Source organism: Mustela nivalis, assembly GCF_964662115.1.
Source record: "Mustela nivalis genome assembly, chromosome: 14".
Lineage (NCBI taxonomy): Eukaryota > Metazoa > Chordata > Mammalia > Carnivora > Mustelidae > Mustela > Mustela nivalis.
Window position 1 is genome coordinate 10,249,067 of NC_139033.1, and position 22,435 is coordinate 10,271,501.

The window sequence follows — 22,435 nt, forward strand, 5'->3', positions numbered from 1 at the left end:
CACATGGCAGTCAAATTTATGTTGGTTTCCTTTCCCACATTGCAATCAATTACACCTGAGAGCATACCTGCAGAATGGATAGAGAGCTGACTTTCACAATATGGAGAAAAGTGAAGTTGTCTCTGTGTCCTCTTTTAGAAAGCAAAACAATTTTTAAAGCAGGTGACTGTTAGAAGGACTGTCCTTAAAAATCACCCTCAATAAAATAGAAGTTTTACTAACATACTAGAAAATATTAACACACACAATCCTTGACTTGGGACAGATTGAGGTTCCAGGTTATCAGCTCTGCCACTTTACCAGCTGTGCACCCTTGGGAAAATTACTTAACCTCTCTGAACCTCATGTTCTGCAAATAAGTATAGATGACCTCAGGGCGTATGTTTCAGTCACCTGGAAAATATACTTATTTAGAACTCCTCCTATCTTGGCATTCCAGATAATAGGGCCAGTTGCTGCAAGACCAGAGCTGACTGCCTAGTAAATTTGGCTTCTCCTGTCTTTCACAACCCAAGATGTATACACACATGCACACGTGTGTCCACACACACACCAACAGGCAGTATACTAGAGGGAGTGAAGGGAAGATTATGTAATATCCCCCTTTCCCTTCAAAAGTGCTTTTGCTACTCATTTTAATTAAGCTTCACTTTTATAAGTATCTTGGAATTGGAGTAGGGTAGCCCCATCATATGCTTTGACTTGTCTAAGCCCTGCCCTAACTAAGAAATTGGCCCAATTTCTATGGTAATGAGAATACCTCTCTCCTCCTATCCCTCCCTTCAATGGAATAAAAGAGCCATTTGGATGCCTGGGAGTGTTTGGAAGTGGACAGGTCATAAAGCCAGGCAGGTAAAAGTAATTAAAACACTGTTGTAGAGGTGCACCTGGGTGGCTCAGTCAGTTAAGCATCCAACTTGTGATTTCATCTCAGGTCATGATTGCAGGGTCCTGAGATCAAGCCCCACATGGGGCTCCACACTGGGCAGGAGTCTGCTTGAGGATTCGCTCTCTTTCTCTCTCCTTCTGCCCCTTCCCCCACTTGCACTCTCTCTCAAATAAATAAATCTTTTTTTAAAGATTGTATTTATTTATCAGATAGAGATCACAAGTAGGCAGAAAGAGAGGGGGAAGCAAGCTCCCTGCTGAGCAGAAAGCCTGATTTGGGGGTTGATCCCAGGAGGCTGGGATCATGACCTGGCCAGAAAGCAGAGGCTTTAACCCCCTGAGCCACTCAGGTGCCCCTCAAATAAATAAATCTTAAAAACAAAACAGAACTACTGATGGAGAAAGGTAGGCTCTTTTGACATGCAAATTGAAGACCTCAGCTGCCTGGAAGCTCTGTTTTGAGCCACACTAGGAAGAAATGAGGTGGTTGCAGGGAAAGTGTGGGTTCAGGAAAGTTAAAGAACCTCATTTGGAAAGGGGAGCTCAAGAATACAGAGAGAGCCCCCCCCCAGACCCTCTCCCCATGGCTAGGGTAGCAAAAGATTAAGAAATGCACATCCCCAAAATATCCAAAGGCTCTCATGTGTCCCCCCACAACTGCACCGCCACTGCCTCCACAGAGGGAGTACAATGTACAAACACTCGGAATTTGGTATTTGCAATCCCAGGCATGCTGGTGTACTTCTACTACCTATTTGTGTAACGTGTATGTCTAACCTGATATAATTTCTTTGCATTTTTTTTTAAAGATTTACTTATATGAGAAAGAGAGAGAAAGGGTGCATGCACAAGTGGGGAGAGAGGCAGAGGGAGAAGGAGAAAGAGTCTCTCCAGCAGACTCCCCACTGAGCACAGAGCCTGATACAGGGCTCAATCCCAAGACCTTGACCCCCAAGATCATGCCCAGAGCCAAAGTCAGGAGTCCAATGCTTAACCCAATGAGCCATGTGGGCGCCCCGCTTTGCATATGTTTAGACTTTATGTAAATAATATTCTGTGTGCATTTTTGTGCAACATTCTGTTATTGCCCTTGACATTATGTTTTTTGGAGACTCACCCCTGTTGATTCACAGAGTTCTAGCTCATTCATTTTCAGTGGCATGAATCTAATGTATATATCCACTTTCCTGTTGATAAGGAGCTAATTTACATCCACAACCCCAAATATACTGTGAAGAAGATTATAAAGGGAAATGGAATGAAATACTGAAGGCGCCTGTTTTTAGAGCTCTGCTGTATGAAATGAGCCAAATATTTTTCATATCTACTCAAAGGGTTGTTGTCATAAGGATTAAGGAACATGATGATAATAAAGTTTAACATTGATCAAGTGCTTACAGCCCACCCGGCTTCAGGCTTAGACCTTCGCATTTATTGGGTGTTTGATCTTCAAACAACCCTGTTAAGGGAGCAGCTAATCTTGTCCCATTTTACAGATGAGGAAACTGAGGCTTGGAGAAGAAGATCAAAGTTGCTCAAAGGAGGCAACAGTGTGACTCAGAGTCCTTGAGAACACTTCACTCTACACTCAAAACTAGAAAAGGACTCAGGGCAGAGTCTGGCACAGAGGGAGCACTCAATAAATGGTACTTGTTGTTATCAGTAATAATGAGCCATTTTGAAGCCAGGCAGAATTATCAGAGCTGGCATTAATTATTCAGCTCACCTGGAGAGAGTGGCTTGCAGTATAGTCTGTATTTAAATTAAGAGGAAAAAAAACAGATGACTGAGTGAATCAACCTTTCCCAAAATCTGATTCTAATTATACCCCCAGGGAGTGCACTAAATCTGCAAACACTGGAAAAATTGCACCACTCTGATTTAGAATATGTGTTATGCAATTCTGTTTAACCAGACTGAGGGTTCAGGGTTCAGAAATAGTGCACTTAGTTAAGGATATATGCCATACCAGCGTTGGGAAGAAAGAATTTTCTCCGCACTTCAAGGTCCTTCTGGCTGGATTAAGAATCAAATTGACGTGGGACAGATTAACAGGTGAAAATCAAATTTAACAGCATATATATGAGGAATCCACACAGACATGGAAATTCCAAAGACAGTGAGGCAACATTATGCTTCTAAGAGGTAAGGAGAGGGGTAGGAATCTGAAGATACAAAGGAGAGATGGACTATTAGAAAGAAGGTGAAAGGAGGTATCTGGAAAACAAAGGTTGCTCTATTATGCAGGTAAGTGTTTTAGGTAAAAAGGAATCTCTGTTAATAGCACTCTTCCTGGTGCAAGCAGGTAGTTGAGGGAAAGATAAAGAGATTTTCCTTAATCTGGTGGGTTTTAATTGCTTTAAACTCAAAATAATGTTCATGCAAAAAGGGGTCTGTCCTGGGGCAACCCACCCTTAGCCCCTACACCAGGCAAGATAGACAGTGCTAAATCCTCCATGCCTATTAACTCACTCAGTCCTCACAGCAATCCAGGAGGCAGGGACTGTTGTCATCCCATGGTACACACAGGAGGCTGCGGCTGTTGGGAGGGGGGTGGGGGGGCGGGCTTCAAGCCACTTACCTAAAGTCACTGGTCACTGGGATAGTTGGTGGTTGTGACATTATAAGACATAAATATTTGGTCTCTGTCTCCAGTTCCTGACACTGAACTCCTAAAACCCTTCTGGTTTCCTGAGTGATGGGGTGCTAGGAGCATCTTTTGTTATATCTCCTGTTCCTGACACTGGAGCATCTAAGACCCTTGGAATCCTTACAGTGATGTGTCTTTTTGTATGTTAATGAATATAACTGGTGGCTGGGGGCCCCCACTTACCTTCAGGCCAGAGGGCTGGTCACCAGAAAGACCAAGGCCTGATTAGAAGGTTGGAACTTTCAGCCCAGACCCCCTTCCCAAACTCCAGAGAGAGGAGGGGACTAGAGACTGAGTTAATTGCAATGGCCAGTGATTTCATTAATTGTGTTTACATAAAGGAATCTCCATAAAAATCCTAAACAGAAGGGTTTGGAGAGCTTCTAGGTTGGTGAATGCATCCATATGCCAAGAGGGTGGAAACCTCAACTTCACAGATAAGAGCTCCTACACTTAGATATCTCACCATATGAAGATATTTCTCCATCTGGCTGTCCAACCAGATCTTTTATAATATCCTTTATAATAAACCAGTAAACATAAGTAAAGTGTTTCCCTGGCTTCTGTGAACCAATATAGCAAGTTAGTCAAACCCAAAGAGACTATTAGGGGAACTCCCAATTTATGGTCAGTTGGTCAGAAGCACAGGTCACAACCTGGAACTTGCGACTGGCATGTGAACTGAAGGGAAGGGCAGTCTTGTGGAACTGAGACTTTAACCTGTGGGGTCTGTGATAACTAGAGTCAGAATGGAGCCAGCTGGTGTCCAGAGAGTTGGAGCATTGCTTGATGTAAGGGGAAAAAAAAAAAAAAACACACATTTGGTGTCATTAGTGTGATTAGAGAGACTAAGTTTTCCCTTTTAGAGGCAGACACAGTGTGCCTGACTGCTGGTCACTCTGCAATGGGCAGGAGCAGGGCAGGTAAATCCCAAATTTCCCCACCCTCTAGCAAAGTTTGGGAACACTGCATTTAAACTTTAAAAACGTATTGGAGGGTTGGGGAGAAGGGTGATGGGACATCACTAATAGTTTGCTTATTACCTGATTGTATTTATTATGCTATTCCAACAAAAATAAATTTACTTTTGCAATTAAAACCTTTAAGTTTTAAAGAGCACCCCCCAAAAAATAAAATCAGGTGAGCAGGTTGCAAAAGGCCATGGGATCCCAAGCTCTAAATAATCCATACATTTGTAAATCAAATTACAATCCAAATTCTGATCAGCAAGGTGTACCTTCTTGCAATCCAAATTCTGATCAGCAAGGTGTGCCCAGGGTAGGGTCCCATTTAAACCCTATAGAACTTGACAAGAGATGCCCTCAGTTCAAATATAAAAATATTAAAACATAACCATGTAAAATAAAATATATAAAGAACCATAAGTTGAGTTGCCACTGACTAGCTCACGTATGTTATAATGTGCATAGTGCTTCATGAAATCAAACATGTGTCAACTTCAATTATATAAAGTCAAACTCCTAGAACCACAAAGTAGAAAGGTGATTGCCAGGGGGAAATGAGGAGTTATTGGTCAACAGATATAAAGTTTCAATTAGAAAAATGAATAGGTTCTGAAGATATAACATGATTATATGTAAGATGTAAGGTGATTATAGTTAATAATACCATATTATCTAATAATAATACTGTATTATCTACTTGAAATCTGCTAAAAGAGTAAATCTAAACTGTCCTCACCACACATAAACACACACACACCCACAAATGGTAACTATCTGAGGTCACAGATGTGTTCATTAATTTGATTATGGTAATCACATCACAATGTATACACATATTAAATCATCTCATTGCACAGCTTCAGAAGAAATGTACAACCTAAATATATACAATTTTTACTTGTCAATCATACCTCAGTAAAGCAAAAAAAAAAAAAAAAAAGAAAAGAAAAAAGAAATAAAATTTAAAATGTTTTTGGGGCACCTGGGTGTCTCAGTGGGTTAAAGCCTCTGCCTTCGGCTCAGGTCATGATCCCAGGGTCCTGGGATCGAGCCCCACATCAGGCTCTCTGCTTAACAGGGAGTCTGCTTCCTCCTCTCTTTCTCTCTGCCTGCCTCTCTGCCTACTCGTGATCTCTATCAAATAAATAAATAAAATATTTTTTAAAAAATAGAATGCTTTTAATTGTATGGTTTTCTTTTCATATTGCAGAGGCCACACTTCTTTTTTAGGTACAATCATTCTCATTGGCCCTTGTAAGGCTGCACATGTACGTTTTCTTTCCATTTTGGACATGTATTTTATTATATAGATATTTCCAGCAGAGCTATCATTAAGTACCTTTATCAGGAGATGCCTATGAGAATCTAAATTGGAAAACAGCTTGTCCTCCAAAACCACAATACACTGAACAACCACCAGCCGGGCCTCAGCATACAAGGTGTGGGGCCACCCGAGGCAGAGTCCAGCAACCCCCATGTGTGGATCTAGATGAACAACAGGAAATTTTGCAGGTGTAGATTTAAAGCATGACCCCAAATGACAAGCGACTTTCTTTGGCAGTACCCAAACGAGACACCAGCACTGGACCGCAAGGCCCCTGCTGGATAAAGCGGCTCTCCTCCGGGCCATGTGAACAGAAAATCCACTTTATCTTCCTACAGGGACCCTATGACTCACTTTTGTATTCCTCCACATCGGCTCTGCTAATATGTCAAAACCAATGCAGCAGGCGATGTGGAAAGAGCTGACAGCCGAACGCCAAGAAGACAAATGATGAATGGCTGCCGCCTGGAACAAAGAGGTTAATTACTGGCATCTAACATATCTGAGGGGAAGATGTTACACACCCGTATTACCAATTAACCTCACCTCTAAGAAATCGCCATCACTGCAATTAATAGAAAATGCCTGTCATCCTAATTACGAGGTCTACACAAGAGGCCAGCGTTAGGCGTGGAGATGTCTTTCATTACCTCCTCCAGGTTGGTTCTGATTTTTTTTTTTTTTTGCATCCTTTTTGTAAGTTGCACTCAGTTCTACTTCCTCCTTAAAATTGTCCCTTGAAATGGTTGCTGCCGCCAGGTGTTCTGTACATAACTTTCACTGAGCATCCACTACCTGCAAAGTACCGTGTCAAGCACTTCCTAGATATTTCCCCCTCTTACGCCCACTTCACTTATTCCTGGTCCCCGCCTGGTGCAACTTTTCACTTTCCAGCTTCCAAACTTGGTCTAAGAAATTCAGTTTTGCCAAGTACTCCCATGAAGGGGCCATCGTACTTGACTCCTACCAGCCTAACTTACAAGAGAGCAATGCATCAATCCGGTTGCCAATTTACTGACTGCTGTTGAGAACCAGAAGGGCTCAGGGGAATAAATTCATCTTCTCTTCTCAGTACATGTCTTCTTGTTTGCAAATCTCTACAGCAAGCCATAGTGTACACTGTTGGTGTCCCTTTCACCATCCCTCACACATTGAGTTCATAACTTCTATATATACCTGTGATTCTTTGCCAGGATTTTCTCTGGTTGCCAAAGCAGGTTAATCCAGTATGGAGAGCAGGTCAGAAGTGTCAACGAGAAAACAAGACAATGCCCCCAGGAGAAGTCTCAACCAATGGCTGCTGTGAGTAAGGGAGAAGTGCTTCCACATGTTTACCATGAGCAACTCGGAAACATGTGCTTCACAGCCTCCCAGAGCCCCAAGCAAGACTGAGCCTAGCTGGCCCTCAGCAAAACACTACAGCTTACTGCCCTTCTCTGTCTCACTTACCCCCTGACGAGTGCTTCATGGAATCACCTGCCAAATGAAGTCCTTGCACTGAGACGCTTGTCTCTGGGTCTGCTTCTGGGGGCCCCAGCTGAAGACAGACATTGTAGGTTGTCCTGTGATCCAGGAGTCAGTTGGATATCAGCTTGATATATCAATATCAAGCCCTTCCATTTTAGGAATTTATCTGATGCCCAGGCAGGTTGTCTTGCTTGTAGGTCTAGGAACTCTCTTTTCTAAACAATTCTGGACACACACGCTGATCAGTCTGGCCTCCCTGGACTTGCTCCTACAGATTCTCAATTAACACCATCTCTCTGCAGAGAACAACCCAAAGGATCAGACTTTTGTGCTTTTAATTACAATCTCAATCCAGGAACCTTCCTGACATGGGTGGGAGGGAGTCCTGGGGCTCAACAAATTCATCAGTCACACACATAGTCCCCAGTAGATTTTTAATTATGCAAGTACACATTAAAATATTCCCTTTTATGTAAGAATTGAAACAAGACAGATAAGGCTAACATCCCTCTCGAGCACAACCTTTTCCCAAGAATCAAAGTTCCAATCTCCCCACAGAGGTTACTGTTGTGGTCAGTTTAGTGTGTACATCTCCAGGCTTTTTCCTATGAATTTACACAGACAGACTAAGTTGCAGAAGAAGTTTGGGTAGGGAGAGGTTGGTATTAATGGCCTCCTGCCGTACTCAGGCTCCACTACACTAGCAACGAACAATAGAAAAAGGAAATTTAAAATGCATCACTGGGGCACCAATCTGGCTCAGCCAGTGGAGCATGGAGCTCTTGATCTTGGGGTCATGAGGTCAAGCCCCACATTGGGTGTGGAGTCTACTTAAAAAGTAAACAAATAATAAAATAAATAAAATAAAATGTCATTTACCATACAATCAAAAAATACTTTTAATCTGAACAACTTCAACAAAAGATAAGCAAGATTTCTACTGAGAACTACAAACGTTGCAGATAGAAGTTAAAGAATATTCACATAAATAGAGAAATGTCCCATGTCAGTGGGTTCTTGAGATTTTAGTTCTCCCCAAAATGATCTATGGATTTGCTGGATTCCCAATCAAAACCTACTAGGTTTTTTTCATTGAAATTTATAAGCAGATTCTAAAATTTATAAGGAAATGCAAAGACTCTACAAAAAAAAAAAAAATCAAGCAACAGAGAAGAAAGACAAAGAGAAAACTTAAACCAGCAGATTTCAAGTCTTCCCTAAAGCCATAGTTATTAGGGTTTTGTGGTGTTGGCACATGATAGACAAATAGAGGAATGGCACAAAATAAAGTTGTAGGGCAGAACCACACATAGACAGTCATCTGATTTACAATAAAGGCATTGTTGTTGTACAGAAGGATTATTTGAATAAATGATGCTGGATCAAGTGGTTATTCATATGAACAAAAAAAAGAAAGAAAGAAAAAGAAACACCTTGGGGTACCTGGATGCCTGTGTGGGTTAAAGCCTCTGCCTTCAGCTCAGGTCATGATCTCAGGGTCCTGGGATCAAGCCCCACATTGGGCTGTCTGCTCAGGGGGGACCCTGCTTCCCCCTCTTTCTCTGCCTGCCTCTCTGCCTACTTGTGATCTCTGTCAAATAAATAAATAAATAAAATCTTCTAAAAAAAGAAAAAGAGGGGCGCCTGGGTGGCTCAGTGGGTTAAAGCCTCTGCCTTTGGTCATGATCTCAGGGTCCTGGGATCAAGCCCTGCATCAGGCTCTCTGCTCAGAGGGGAGCCTGCACCCCCGCCCCCACCTGCCTCTCTGCCTACTTGGGATCTCTCTCTGTCAAATAAGTAAATAAAATCTTTAAAAAAAAAAAAAAGAAAGAAAGAAAGAAAAAGAAAAAAAGAAACATCTTGATTCCCTACCTCACACCACATACAAAAATTAATTCCAAAAAGAATACAGATACACTTAACATAGTCTTCATCTTGCTTTTCTCACTCAGTGATATGCTTAGAGGATCTACCCTTCTCTGTACATAACTACCCTACTTAATTTTTTTTAATGACTGCCACTTACCCCATGCCAGGATATACCACGGTTTATTGAACTGTTCCTCCCACACAAGTATATGTACTTTCTCCAGTAGCATCAGAGAAGTGGAATTTCTCAGTCATTTCCTTCAGACCCATTATATTCTGTTTCTCCAAATTCACTCTGTCAACATTAGTGTTATGGTTGCCCCATGGAAGGTGGAATCAAAACCCTACCCAAAGTTGGTTTGGATGTCAAGATTGATGACGCCACACAGGCACCAAGAGGGTGGGTAATGATTTGTTACTCATGTAATGAAATTTTCTGGGGATAACAGAGCAAGCACTCAAGCTGATCTGGAATGTCCTCACCAAAGAGAGGGATAAGACACTTATTTTATTGTGTTTAGGGAATGGAGCTGGGTGAAGGTTCCTGCACACATGGCACCAAAGGAAATAGCGTGTGGGATTTCTTACTGGCTTGATCAGAAATGGGGCAAAGGGAAAAGGAGAAAGGAGAGATCTTGAAAGCTGTTAGTGGTTAAATATCAAAATGGAGTCACCTAATATTATAACTGGTTTATGTCAGCTTGGGTAAGTATCTAGCTACATGAACTACATACCCTCTAGATCAATGAATAGTCACTAACCCATTTATCACAGACTCCAGGTTCAGCTGATCATGTCAGGTTTGGATAGGTCATGCTCCTAACTCAGTTATCCCATCTGAAAAATTCTTAAAGAAAGCCACCAAGTGCAAACATATCTAAGTTGCTCACTAGTCTTTTACTGAGTGCTTAGTATATACTAGATGTTACTCCGAGAGCTTTTGCATTAAATAACTATTTGCCATATAACAATCTATGAACTGGCTATTATCATCCTTATTTTACAGGCTAGGAAATTGAAGCACAGAGAGCTGAAGTGATTTGACAAAACTGCATAGCCAATAAGTGGCAGAAATGGTACTCAAAGCCAAGCTGTCTAGATTCCAAACCCAAGCTCTTAATCATTATACTAGGGCTATGGACTCCTTTAAGACAGTGACAAATGCATGATCCCACTATCCTGTACCACTCTAGAATCAACTAGAACACAATGTTACAGATGGCCTCTAGAGCCATGGAACAAGTTGGGTCTTGTGTGCACTTAACAGTGCCTGGCATATAGTAAGTGCTCAATAAACACTGGTTAATTAACTAATGTGTTTACATGTAATAATAACAACACAGCCTTATATTATCTCCGAGGATATAAAAACCAATACAGTAAAATCAACTGAAGAGCTCCAGTTCACACATTGGGCATTAATTCAATACCCCACATTAACAGCAGCACAGGAGAAAGCTCCCTACACTCGTGAAACTGAGACTCTGGGAGGGTAGGAGCTGAGTTGGTTGGACCCCGGTACCCCAGCACAGGGCCTGGCATAGAGTAGTCACTCCAAAAGTACTTGTTGAAGAATATATGGGTACTTGGACAGAAAATCCCTGGATGAATAAATGGATGGACACTTGCATGTATGGAGGGATGGATGTTTGGAGAGATGGTAAATATATGAATGGACGAGTGATCATAACAGGAGGAGGATGAATGATGGTGGATAAATGGAAGGACAGACGGAGCAGCAGATGGGTAGAAAAAGCAGTTAAAGTCATGGACTGTTTTTTGGGTTTGTTTAAGATTTTACTTTTAAGTAATCTCTATGCCCGACATGGGGCTTGAACTCACAACTCAAGAGTTGCAAGCTCCACCTAATGAACCAGCCAGGTGGCCCTCTCATGGACTGTTTAGACTGCCTAGGTTCAAATCCCAGCTCTGTCAGTGACTCCAGGAATAGAAATGGAATTAAAAGGATGAGAAAGTAACCCCAAATGAGACCCTGAGGAGGAATAAGAGAGTAATTTGTGAATGAAATATTTATGGAACACTGAAGCCAAACACCTTCCTTCTATAAACAGGAGCGTTAGAATTCACAGAAGTAAAATGACTTGTCCAAGATGATACCATTGAGGAATGACAGTACCAGAATGAAAGTCTGGGTTATCTGCCTCCCTTTTATTCATTGAACAAACATTTATTTAGTACTTCCTATTTGCCAGCCAGTGTACTAGATGCTAGAGATACAGCACTGAGCAAGACAGACAGAGAACCTACCCTCAGAGCACTGAAAATCTAGTGGGAAGTGATAATATTATATGGGGAAGTTCCAGGAGTTAGGAGAACATGTAACAGTGAGAAATAATCTAGCCTGGTGATCAGGGAAGGTATTATAGTCAAAACCTGAAGACAATTGAAAAGATGGATAGGAGACATTTTGGCGGAACCATGTATTAGACAGCTCTATGACCTTGGGCAAACTGCATCATGTGCATGGGCTTCTTTTTCATCACCTTTAAATGTAGGTCATAAATGACGGAATCAATGATACTCAATAAATGTTAGTTCTCCCTTTTTTCCCCATTCCCCAAGAGGGTCTCTTTCATTCTTTTCTTTTCTTTCTTCCTTTTTTTTTTTTTTTAAGATTTTATTCATTTATTTGGCAGAGAGAGACACAGTGAGAGAGGGAACACAAGCAGAGAGAGTGGGAAAGGGGGAAGCAGGCTTCCTGCTGAGCAGGGAGCCCAATGCGGGGCTCAATGCCAGGACCCTGGGACCATGACCCAAGCCGAAGGCAGATGCCCAATGACTGAGCCACCAAGGCTCCCTGTAGGGGGGTGTCTTAAGCTAACATCTTTTCCCAGGAGAAAGAAGAGTTGGGTGTATATATAGTCAAAAAAAACACAAATTATATTGGTTTCTTTATCCCTTATAATATTTATTGAACACTGGTGGGTGGTCAAAAGCTTTTGTAGACACGGACATGTAGTCCCTACTCATCAAGTCTAAGAGGATGTCTCAGTCAGCTTTAGCCAGCTTATGCCACAGTAACAAACACACCAAGGTCTCCATGGCTTCACACAACAAAAGTTGTGTGAACTTTTAATTAATAAAATTAATTAATTATTAAGTAGACAAAAGTCTACTGTGGGTCTATGGAGCTTAGAAATCCAGGCTAAAATGATAATCTGACTTCCCATTTTGATCATGAGGCCTTCACATTCCACACAGCATAGCAAGATGCACAGAGAACTCACACCCTTTTCTGCACTGAAAGCTGGAGGTGCCCCACACCCCTCTTCTCCTAGCTCATTGGCCAGCACCAATCCCAGGAACCCAGTTCACCACAAGGCAGGTGGGAAGGTGGCCGAGCATACGGCCTATCTGATGAGCACCACTATCTCTGCCACAGTGGAGACACACACACACAAACAAGCACACAAACAAGCATGTAATTAAAATTGCAACATGCGCCAGGAAGGGTCTGATTGCAGATGGCCTGGCGAAGGCTCCGGAAGGAAGACTTCAGAAAGCAGCAAACACAAACCTAAAACTATAGATAAGAAGAAATAAATCACGGTCTATCACAGACCTGAATTTTCAAAACCAGGTTAAGAGTTCTGCCGAGTTTACCCATCCCTGCATCCTGGCAGCAGCCAAGTGATGATTTCATTTCTCTAAGCCCAAACCACCAAAAACAACGTGGAGCACAGAAATTCAGCCACACCATTCCCACAGCACCTGTAAAAACAGCCTGACGTGGCACGCTGCCCAGGATGCATTTACTGGGTCCTGTTCGGAGAGTGAAAAGTTCAGCACATCACAGTCTGGGCCTGACTGGTACCAGGCTTCAGCTCGAACACAATCAACTTACTAGAGGGCTCAAACTCCAATGCCCACAGGGACCACTAAATGAGAGGAGGCGGTCTCAGGGGGTTGGAGACACAAGGAGACCGTGTCCACCAAAGGAGGCAATGGCCACCTGCACATTGCTGCCTAAGATTATTTTTACGTTTCTTTTCATTTATTTATTCGACAGACAGAGATCACAAGTAGGCAGAGAGGCAGGCAGAGAGAGAGAGAGAAGCAGGCTCCCTGTTGTGCAGAGAGCCCAATGCAGGGCTCGATTCCAGGACCCTGAGATCACGACCTGAGCCAAAGGCAGAGGCTTAACCCAGTGAGCCACCCAGGCGCCCCTATCTTTACATTTCTAAGAGAAGTTGGAAATCTAGACTTTGGTGTGAAACTGTAGATTTTTTTCAATATGGGAGTTAAATAAAATGAATTAATTATTAAAAACTTTCTTTAGGTTGAACAAAAGGTACCTGCTGTCCAGATTCACCCAGTAGACGTGCATGGAGGGGGCGTCCCTATGAAGCTGGACCTCAGTTCTCTGTTCAAGGTCTAAAACAATGCAGAGAAGCCTTAGACAAAACTGGCTAAAGCAGCCATAAAAGAGAAAAGCTGACATCAACCAAGAAGCTTAGGAACCAGGGAATGGTTATGAAAATCCAGGCGCTGGACAAAATACTATGTACCCACTACAAATGTTCATAAAGACAGAGGACAGGGAGAGACATGCCCAAGGAGGAAATTCTAACTGAAAGTGTTACACATAATATAAACAACCCATATATTAAAACTATGTATCAAAAAAAGATTGAAAGGAAATGCATCAAATTGTTCATGGTACTCTTTGGGTGGTAGGATTATGGATAGTTTTTTTCACTTGTTCATTTTTTATTAGTTTTATTGTTCATTTTTTATTATTGTCCTCTTCATTTTGTCCCTTCAACAGGGGCAAAAATACATATTAAAAATTCAAAACTCAGGGGGCGCCTGGGTGGCTCAGTGGTTTAAGCCGCTGCCTTCGGCTCAGGTCATGATCTCGGGGTCCTGGGATCAGGTCCCGCATCGGGCTCTCTGCTCAGCAGGGAGCCTGCTTCCCTCTCTCTCTCTCTGCCTGCCTCTGGCTCCAGTCATGATCTCAAGGCCCTGGGATCGAGCCCCGGATCGGGCTCTCTGCTCAGCAGGGAGCCTGCTTCCTCCTCTCTCTCTGCCTGCCCCTCTGTCTACTTGTGATCTCTCTCTGTCAAATAAATAAATAAAAGTCTTTAAAAAAAAATTCAAAACTCATTGGCATGTGTGTCAGAGAATTTTAGACCTGGAAAAAATATATTAGTGGTCATGTACTCCCAAAAACATCTCACTCAACACAGGAAGACACTTAAGCCCAGAGAAGCTGAGTAAGTTTCCTAAGGCCACACAGCTGGTGAGCAGCAAGGCTGGGATTGAACTCAGGTGCCTTGAATGTCAGTTCAGGTTCAAGCACAGGAGGCTACAGACCCAGGCATAATATAGATGGAAAGAATGCCACACAGAACAGAAAAGGAAGGGAGGAAGAAAGGGAGGAAGGGAGAGAAAGAGGAAGAAGAATCTTAAAACTCTTCCTAAGCCTTGTATAGTTGAAGTTTTTCCCCCAAATATTTCATCTGTGGATCTGCTCATTTCCACAAAAGCAGATACTCTTAATTTTGTCAAGACTCTGCAAAACATTTCCTCTTGCTAATGTTCCCCAAGGTAAGAAAACTTGCAGGAAGTAACCGAAGAACAATTTTTGCACTTCTGATTTAATTACCACTGTTCTCCTCTACTAGGGGAGCTCACCAAGAACTTGGATTTGAATGTTCCTTCTCAAAACCACTGTGTAATGCAGTGGCCACAAAATTAAGAAAAATTAATTTTAAAAGTCAGCAGAACTCCTATGGGAGCACATGCCTCTATAATCTACCTCTCCAATCCATTAGTGCTTTGACAGTGAGGGAATTTGATATTTTAGTCACATCTTACAACCTGTGAACCAATTTGCACAAATCTGCTAATACAAAGGCTGTCTTGACTAAACTATATCAAAGTGCAAAGCAGCTAACTTCCCCCACTGCCGTCATACACAAAAATACAAAAATGATGTTAGCTAAGTCCTTGGTTACAAATGGTCTCGTTGAGGGACTAGACTATTTCCATAAAATCGCAGAATGTTAAAGAAGGAGGGGGAGCCTGGGTGGCCACAGGTGGTTATACATCCAACTCCTGGTTCCAGCTCAGGTCATGATCTTAAGGTCCTGGGACTGAGCCCTGTGTCGGCTCTGCACTGAGGGCAGAGTCTGCCTGAGTCTCTCTCTCCCTCTCCCTCTGCCCCTAATCCCTCCTCTAAAATAATTTTTTTTTTTAATCTTAAAGACGGGCTCAGAAGATGGGAGAGATGTGGGAGGGTGGGCAAGGGAGGCTGAAAGAGACCGAGAGATCAAGAGAAACAATTTACTGTTACATCCAGAGAGAAATGGAGAGATGATCAGAGAAAAATAAAGACAAGAGATTGAGACACGGACAGTAAAGAGACACAGAGAGAGGCAAAGAAATAAAATAACAATAATAATAATAATAATGGAAGACAGACAGAAGCAGAGACAGACAGGAAGACAGACTGCAGACAGATAGAATGAAGCACAAAGAGGAAGAGAGACAGAGGGAGAGGCAGAAGGAAGAAGGGGAAAAGAGAGAGAGATGCTAGCCTTCCTGCATTGTATTATCAACATTGTTGTAACAAACTATAAACAACCTGTCTCTTGGGCTCAGGGTGTCCACCATGATCAGGGACAAGGTCAAAATAAAGTGGGTTGTTAGAATCCCAGGCAAGATAGAAAGACAATGACCAGCACAACCCTCTGGCTGAAGGCTGGACTCCCAGGATTCTGAGCCTTGGGCATGTCAGCAGAGTCTTACGGTGTATTCTAGGCATGCCTGCACCCAAAGCATCCATTCTCTGCCTCCTGCCCAGACAGTCCTAATAGGGAGCAAAAGAGAGATTCCACACAGCTCTAAAGCACTTCACGTAATCAGGGCTAATGGCTGCAGACCAGGAAAACACCAAGCTCATGGTGACTTTCAAACCCCGTGTGTTCTCTCTCGGCTGTGATCTGAAGACATCAGACATGGTCACTAGTTCAAACCCAAGCTTTGTTTGTCCCCCAGACTCTGCTAGCCTTCACAACCTCAGGATTCGGCCAAGATGTGCCCCAGCAGCTGATATTTATATAGGAAATATTTATAAGGGAAAAAATGATACAGTGATAATATCAGTGAGCATTTTTTGACCACTTATTGTTTGACAGGCACTGAGCAAAACTTTATAAGAATTATGTCATTTCATGCTCATTGCCAAACCCTCTACATTTGAGAAACAGAATTTTTTCAGATAAGAAAACTGAGACTCAGAAGTTAGGTGTCTTATCTAACAGCAAACAGCTAATGAGTTGGGGAGAGAAGATTTGAACCCGTGATCCAGATCTTAACCACAATGCCTCTCTTCTAAGTCTCCACTATGAAGGTTCATTTAGAGATTTTTAGTTCCAAGTGGCCAGGGAAATGGCTTCTGATATCCACAATACTCCCTCCCCTCCACTGGGTTTTGCATATGCTGTTCCCTCTATCTGAAATGCTTGTCCTTTCCTCCCTTGCCTCTCACCCAGGGCTTTTTTCATTTGTTAGACAGAGAGAGAATGCACACAAACAGGGGGAACATCAGGCAGAGGGAGAAGTAGGTTCCCAGCTGAGCAAGGAGCCCAATGCAGGATATGATCCCAGGACCCCAGGATCATGACCTGAGCTGAAGGCAGATGCCCAGCCAAGGCATCCCTCTCCCAGGGCTAGGTCTCCTCACTTTTTAGATCTCAGTTCAATCAACTTCCTTCAGGGAAGCATTTGCTGATTTCCTTGACCATATCAAATTCCCCCTTATGCTCTTATGGCACAATGTTCCTTTCCTGGGTTTGCTTACTACAGGTGCCATTTTACATATATTTGTGTGATTCTATGAGGAATCACAGATCAGACCCTCTGCTAGTGAGGAAGTCTGTAAAGGAGGGACTGAATCTAGTTTTGCTCATCCCTCTATCAATAGCAGCACGGGGCCCTATCCCATAGTAGGTGTTTTCTGTATGTGTTTAATTAATCGACTGATTGAGTGAATGAGAGAGTTAATGAAATAACTAAAACTACAAAAGCAAGAATAGAAATATGAAGTCGGGGAAACGCCCTAAGCATCAGCTAAGCGAGTTGAAAACAGTTGTCTCTAGGGATAGACTAGGAGAGGAACAGGAAACTAGTAATTTGTTATAAATGTTATAATCTGTCTTTTTAACTGTGGACTTGCATTATTCTGATAGACTAGATTTTTAACTGAGATCATAAAAAACTAAAAGCAACTACTTTACCAAATTTTTCATAAAGAAATGAAAGGGAGGGAAGGAAGGAGTTTTCCAAATGGAAAGAAATGGGAGGGATGCGAGAAATGTCAGTGAGGAGGCATCCTGGGGAGCAATCCATGAAGTTCAAATATCTGGGTGCCCATGACTACTGCTTTTTTTTTTTTTAAGATTTTATTTATTTACTTGACAGACAGAGATCACAAGTAGGCAGAGAGGCAGGCAGAGAGAGAGGAGGAGGAAGAAGCAGGCTCACTGCCAAACAGAGAGCCCGATGCGGGGATCGATCCCAGGAACCTGGGATCATGACCCCAGGCGAAGGCAGAGGCTTTAACCCACTGAGCCACCCAGGCGCCCCCATGGCTACTTTTGAGAAAAGCAACTCCTGATTCTTGAAAGTTATGGGGGCTGGAGCCCATGCCTTGGGTACATCCAGCCCTGGAGCCACTGGCCACACCTGATTGAATGCAGAATCAGCCTCATGCTAAAGGCAACCCAGTCACAACATGAGAGGGAGACCATGAACGAAACTCTACCCAATAGAAGTGCTACACATTTGATGATGGCAGATCCAGCCAATCAGATCCTCTCTTGGAAAGTATACCCAGCAGAGCAGTGTTAGCTGGGACCAACAGGCACACAGTGGAACTGATGAAGGCTGTACAAAATTGTATACAAAATAAATTTCCCAGGCTCTACTGCTTTGATCAGATTATCAAAGGAAGTTGTGATTAGCAAAGGTTAAGAACTAGTAGATAAGCCAGGTAAATATTTTTTATATTCTTAAACACTGGAAGATTTCATGTAAACATTTAGATTTCCAAGTTCTGTTTCAAAAAATTACAGTAACACTGAGACTATAATTTCTCATGGTAATGATCGCCCAGAGCTGAGTCATAGCTGCTCCCTGTAGATGGGGCACGTGTTCTCCAGCTCATCTTATTCCCACCATGCCTAGCCCATTTCACTTGCTGACATGTCATGCCTGGATCCTGAAAACAGTTGAGTTTGCAACTCTCAGCTGCCAACAAGCTGTTAATTCAGACTAAGATGTGAGTGGTTGATATGTTCACCTTTTCTCTCTCTCTCTCTCTCTCTCTCTCTCTCTTTTTAATAGGAGCTTAACCCATTAAGATCTCTCATGATGGAATTCAGAAGAGAAATAATTTTGAGTCCCTCTCAGGTCATGTTTATGCTCCCTACTGTCTCTCCCTTTCAGGTTGGACCAGAACAGAAATCCAGTTCCAGGCATTGTATCCCTATTCTAATCTTCTGTAGACCTTCCTAGATTTCTGTGTTCTATTTTTGTTTTGGTTTGGCTTGATTTGGTTGGGTGTTGATTTGGGGTTGTTTTGTTTTGTTTGGGGGCTTGGGGGGTTGTTTCTGGTTTGGGGAGTTTTGGTGGTTTAAGGAGCTTTTTTGTTAGGTTTTGTTTTTGCCTTTTTAAGACTATTAGTTGCTGGAAATACAGTTTTGCCTCTCAATAGAATCTTGGTCCCTAACAATTTGGGGACATAGCAGCTCCCTTTGATTGACACCTAGTACTGAAATCTTCTGTTTTCCTTCCTGACTCAGGTAACAATCATAGGTGGTACTGTGGCTGGGGTCATGCTGACAAAAACCCTGTTACCTTTGCATAATAAAATGCTGCATGGTTTGAAATTGTTTCATGCTGGGCCCATTCTCCTAGCTGCTTGGCACCTGCAAAGGGACAAAATGACTTTGAATTGAGGGGTGGCAGTGAGAGAAACAAAGGCATCCAAAGTCAGTCTATGATGTTCTTTATACTACAAGCTTGAGAACAGTGACTTCCACTGTAACTCAGAGGGGTAGAGAGATTTCTTGCCTGAGGCTGGTGTCTCAGAGACTGAATCTCTACTTTAGTCAATTACATTTGATTCAGTACTTCCTGAACATCATTATGTGAAATGCAATACATCTGCTGTGTGGGGACACAAAGAGGAGGAAGATAGAGTCACAGCTCTCAATGAACTTGAAGTCCAGTAGAGGAGATCAGACAAAATCAGTAATGAATGATCTGAATTCAATGAATATGGTTTCCAACTAAGAGACATCTGGTCCTTCCATGCCAACAATTAATTTCCCACTTTTTGTTTTTGTTTTTGTTTTTCAGTTTTGGGTTTGTTTTTGTTTTTGTTTTTGCAAACCACATGCTCCCAATCTTAACAATTTTGGTCCAGGTGAGCCATCCTGTGTTGCCCCTACTGCCTTTTCTGAGACAGAGAGAGACCAAGTTCCAAGTACATTATCTAAGCCCCTGGATGCAGCCATACTTGAAATCCTCCTTTAGTCTTTTACAAGCCTTGAAACTACAAAATTGTGTATTTATTTAGCCTAACCTGGTTTAAGTGATCTCTTTTCACTGAAAGAGTCCTGACTAATAAAAATATGCGCAAATGCTCTTACTTGTATTGACTCATTTCACCTTCAAAACAATCCTATAAGATTTATAAAAGAGAAGAGCTCAGGTAAGACCCTGAAGAGGGTAAGACTAGTGTGAACACCATCAGGTTTACTGTGTAAAATAACCTATCCTTCCTAAAGAAGATTCTTCCCTCCACCTAGTTACCCTGGAGGCAGGAAGACAAATCAGGAAAGTGGATAATAAAACTTGTTCAGGCAAAAAGGTCTAGTGCACTGTTTCTCAAACCTTAACATGTATTTGGATCAGGTGGGGATCTCATTAAAATCCAGAATTTAATTCAGTTAGGTCTAGGGTGGGGCCTGAGATTCAGCATTTCTGCTCCCAAGTGGTGCTGATTCTGCTGGTCCAGGACCACACTTTGAATAGCTCAGGCTTAGACCAGGGCAGTGAGTAGCCAGAAGTGGCAAGTGAATATGTTTTATTTGATTCACACAGTATTTTAAAAATAAAAATTTTGTATTATACTTGTTTCCCGATTTTCATGTATGTTCAAAACTTTTCATTATAAAAAGTGTTTTTAAGTTAATGGCCAAAATCCAAAGGTGATTTTTACATAAGTGTCTCACTTTCTGGCTTCCCAAGAATTTGACCGATCTGGCCACACTGGGCGCACAGTCCTGCCTAGCAACCACGAGTGTCCCTGGTGGGTCTCTAGTTGGCCCCATGGTCCATCCGTTCATCACAGCACAGTGGTGAGGCAGCCCCTGGGACCGCAGGTTAGGCGCACACCCAACACCCTGTGGCTCCCCGCAGCGTAGTGTTAACCCCCTGCCAGCCTGGGGAAGAGGGACATTGCTGCAGTCAGTGACGGGCCGCTGCGCTCCGAGGGACCGCTAGCACCCGGCGACCACCTGTTTTCCGCGCGCAGACGCAGCCATTCGCACACCCTTGCAGGGACCCGCCCCCCCAAACCCCGGGGATCCGCGGGTCGCGTGCCTTCTCCTGGCCGTCCAATTCCGTCGTCGCCCTACCCCCAGTTTAGCGCATCCCCAGGCTCCAGCAACCCCATTCTCGCAGACGACGTCCTGCGTTCCCCTCCGCGCCCCAGATGGCCCCCTTGGACCCCCTTACCCAAGGCAGGCTGCGGCGTGGGTAGGCGAGACCCGCGGCGGCCCGCCCCCTGCCCCTCCCCGCAGCCCCTGCGGTGCCCACCTTACCTGTCCGCAGCGGTGGTGGTGGGCCTGCCCTCCCTCCTCCTCTGCCTCCAGCGCTGGCGCCTCTGCGACCGCCGCCACCACCGCGGCAAAGCCACCTGCGCGTGACCCTCGATCACCAAGTCCTCCCCACACACATACACACACATGCGCGCGCGCGCGCTCTGCCCTTAGAGGTGGGAGCTGTGGCCTGGGAGGAAGTCATAAAGGGTTCTCGAGCCAAGCCTGCGGGTGAGGAACGCCACCGCCCCTCTCCCTCCTCTGCCTGGAAAAGTTAGTTGTCTCTGCAGTTGGGTTTCTCGGTGGGCAGGACCCATTCGCACCTTCCTCCCTCCCCATTCAGTCAATCACTCGTGTTGCTGATCCCCAGATACACAGGGGTCCTCCGCCGGCCCCCCGGAGGATGCGAGCTTGCTGTCCCTCTACCGGGAACCCTTCTCCCTGTCCTAAGGGGCCTCAAAGGAAAATCAAAGGGCGGGGTCCTGGGCCGGCAGAGGCAATCTTCCTCTCTAAGTCTCCAAAGGAACTGTGGGCTCCTACCTGCAGTATTTAATCCCGGATGACTTAAATGTTGCTGAAAATGGACTTTCCCCTGGTTTATTTAACCCCTTTGTGACCCAAATGAAAAAGCATTGTTTTGGGGGTATCACATGAACAGTTTTAGGTGAAGGGCCTAGAACAGCAGGCACTGGGTAGGGTTAGCTGATATTACCTTGGCTTGCATTCCAGACGGTGCCCTGCACCAAAGCTGAAACGGAAAAAAACGTCTCTCCAGCATGGAAACCATCTCATTCCTTTCCTCTTTAAGGCAAGTGATGTAAACCCGAGGATGGTGGCCAAGTGTGTCCTGCAGAATTCGTTCTGTTTGGTTGAGTTGCTGTTTTTGGAAAATGTGAATTGATTGTCAACGCTCAAAAACCTGAGAGATCACATCAACAAAGGGATCTTCCGTAACTTCGAAAGAACAGAAAGTTGGGGCCGGACCAAGCCCACTTTCCCGGAGGCTGGAGGTGACAAGCAGTGGACTCTTCAAAGAGGTGTTTGCTCTGGTTAGTCCCAGTTTCCACGAGACTCACTTGCTCCTTTACAAGATCTTCCCAGTCCCTGTAAGATCTTTTGAGTTTCACCTATGGTCTAATGCTGAGTTTTGTCCAGTTTCCCCCAAAAGTAGCTTTCATTCTCCCCATCTTACAGAAAAGGAAACTGAGGCTCAGAAAGATCTAGTAAGGGGCACTTGAGTGGCTCAGTTGGTTAAGCATCTGCCTTCCACTCAGGTCAGGGTCCTGGCGTCCTGGAATGGACGCCCCCCCCCCTCCCATGAGGCTCCCTGCTCAGCGGGAGGTCTGCTCCCTCTGCCCCCCACTCGAGTTCGCTCTCTACCTTAACAAAATAAATAAAATCTTTTAAAAAAGAAAGA

At 43.7% G+C, this 22,435-nt stretch overlaps 1 protein-coding gene across 1 annotated transcript in view; it reads right to left on the reverse strand.

Moving 5' to 3' along the window:
• Nucleotides 1-21,359, reverse strand: part of RPH3A (rabphilin 3A) — a 255,224-nt gene extending 233,865 nt beyond the window's left edge. The window contains exon 1 of the mRNA XM_082698404.1: nt 21,022-21,359. The gene's annotated coding sequence lies outside the window, so the exon portion shown is untranslated. The remainder of the gene's footprint in view (nt 1-21,021) is intronic.
• Between the last annotated feature and the right edge of the window lie 1,076 nt (nt 21,360-22,435).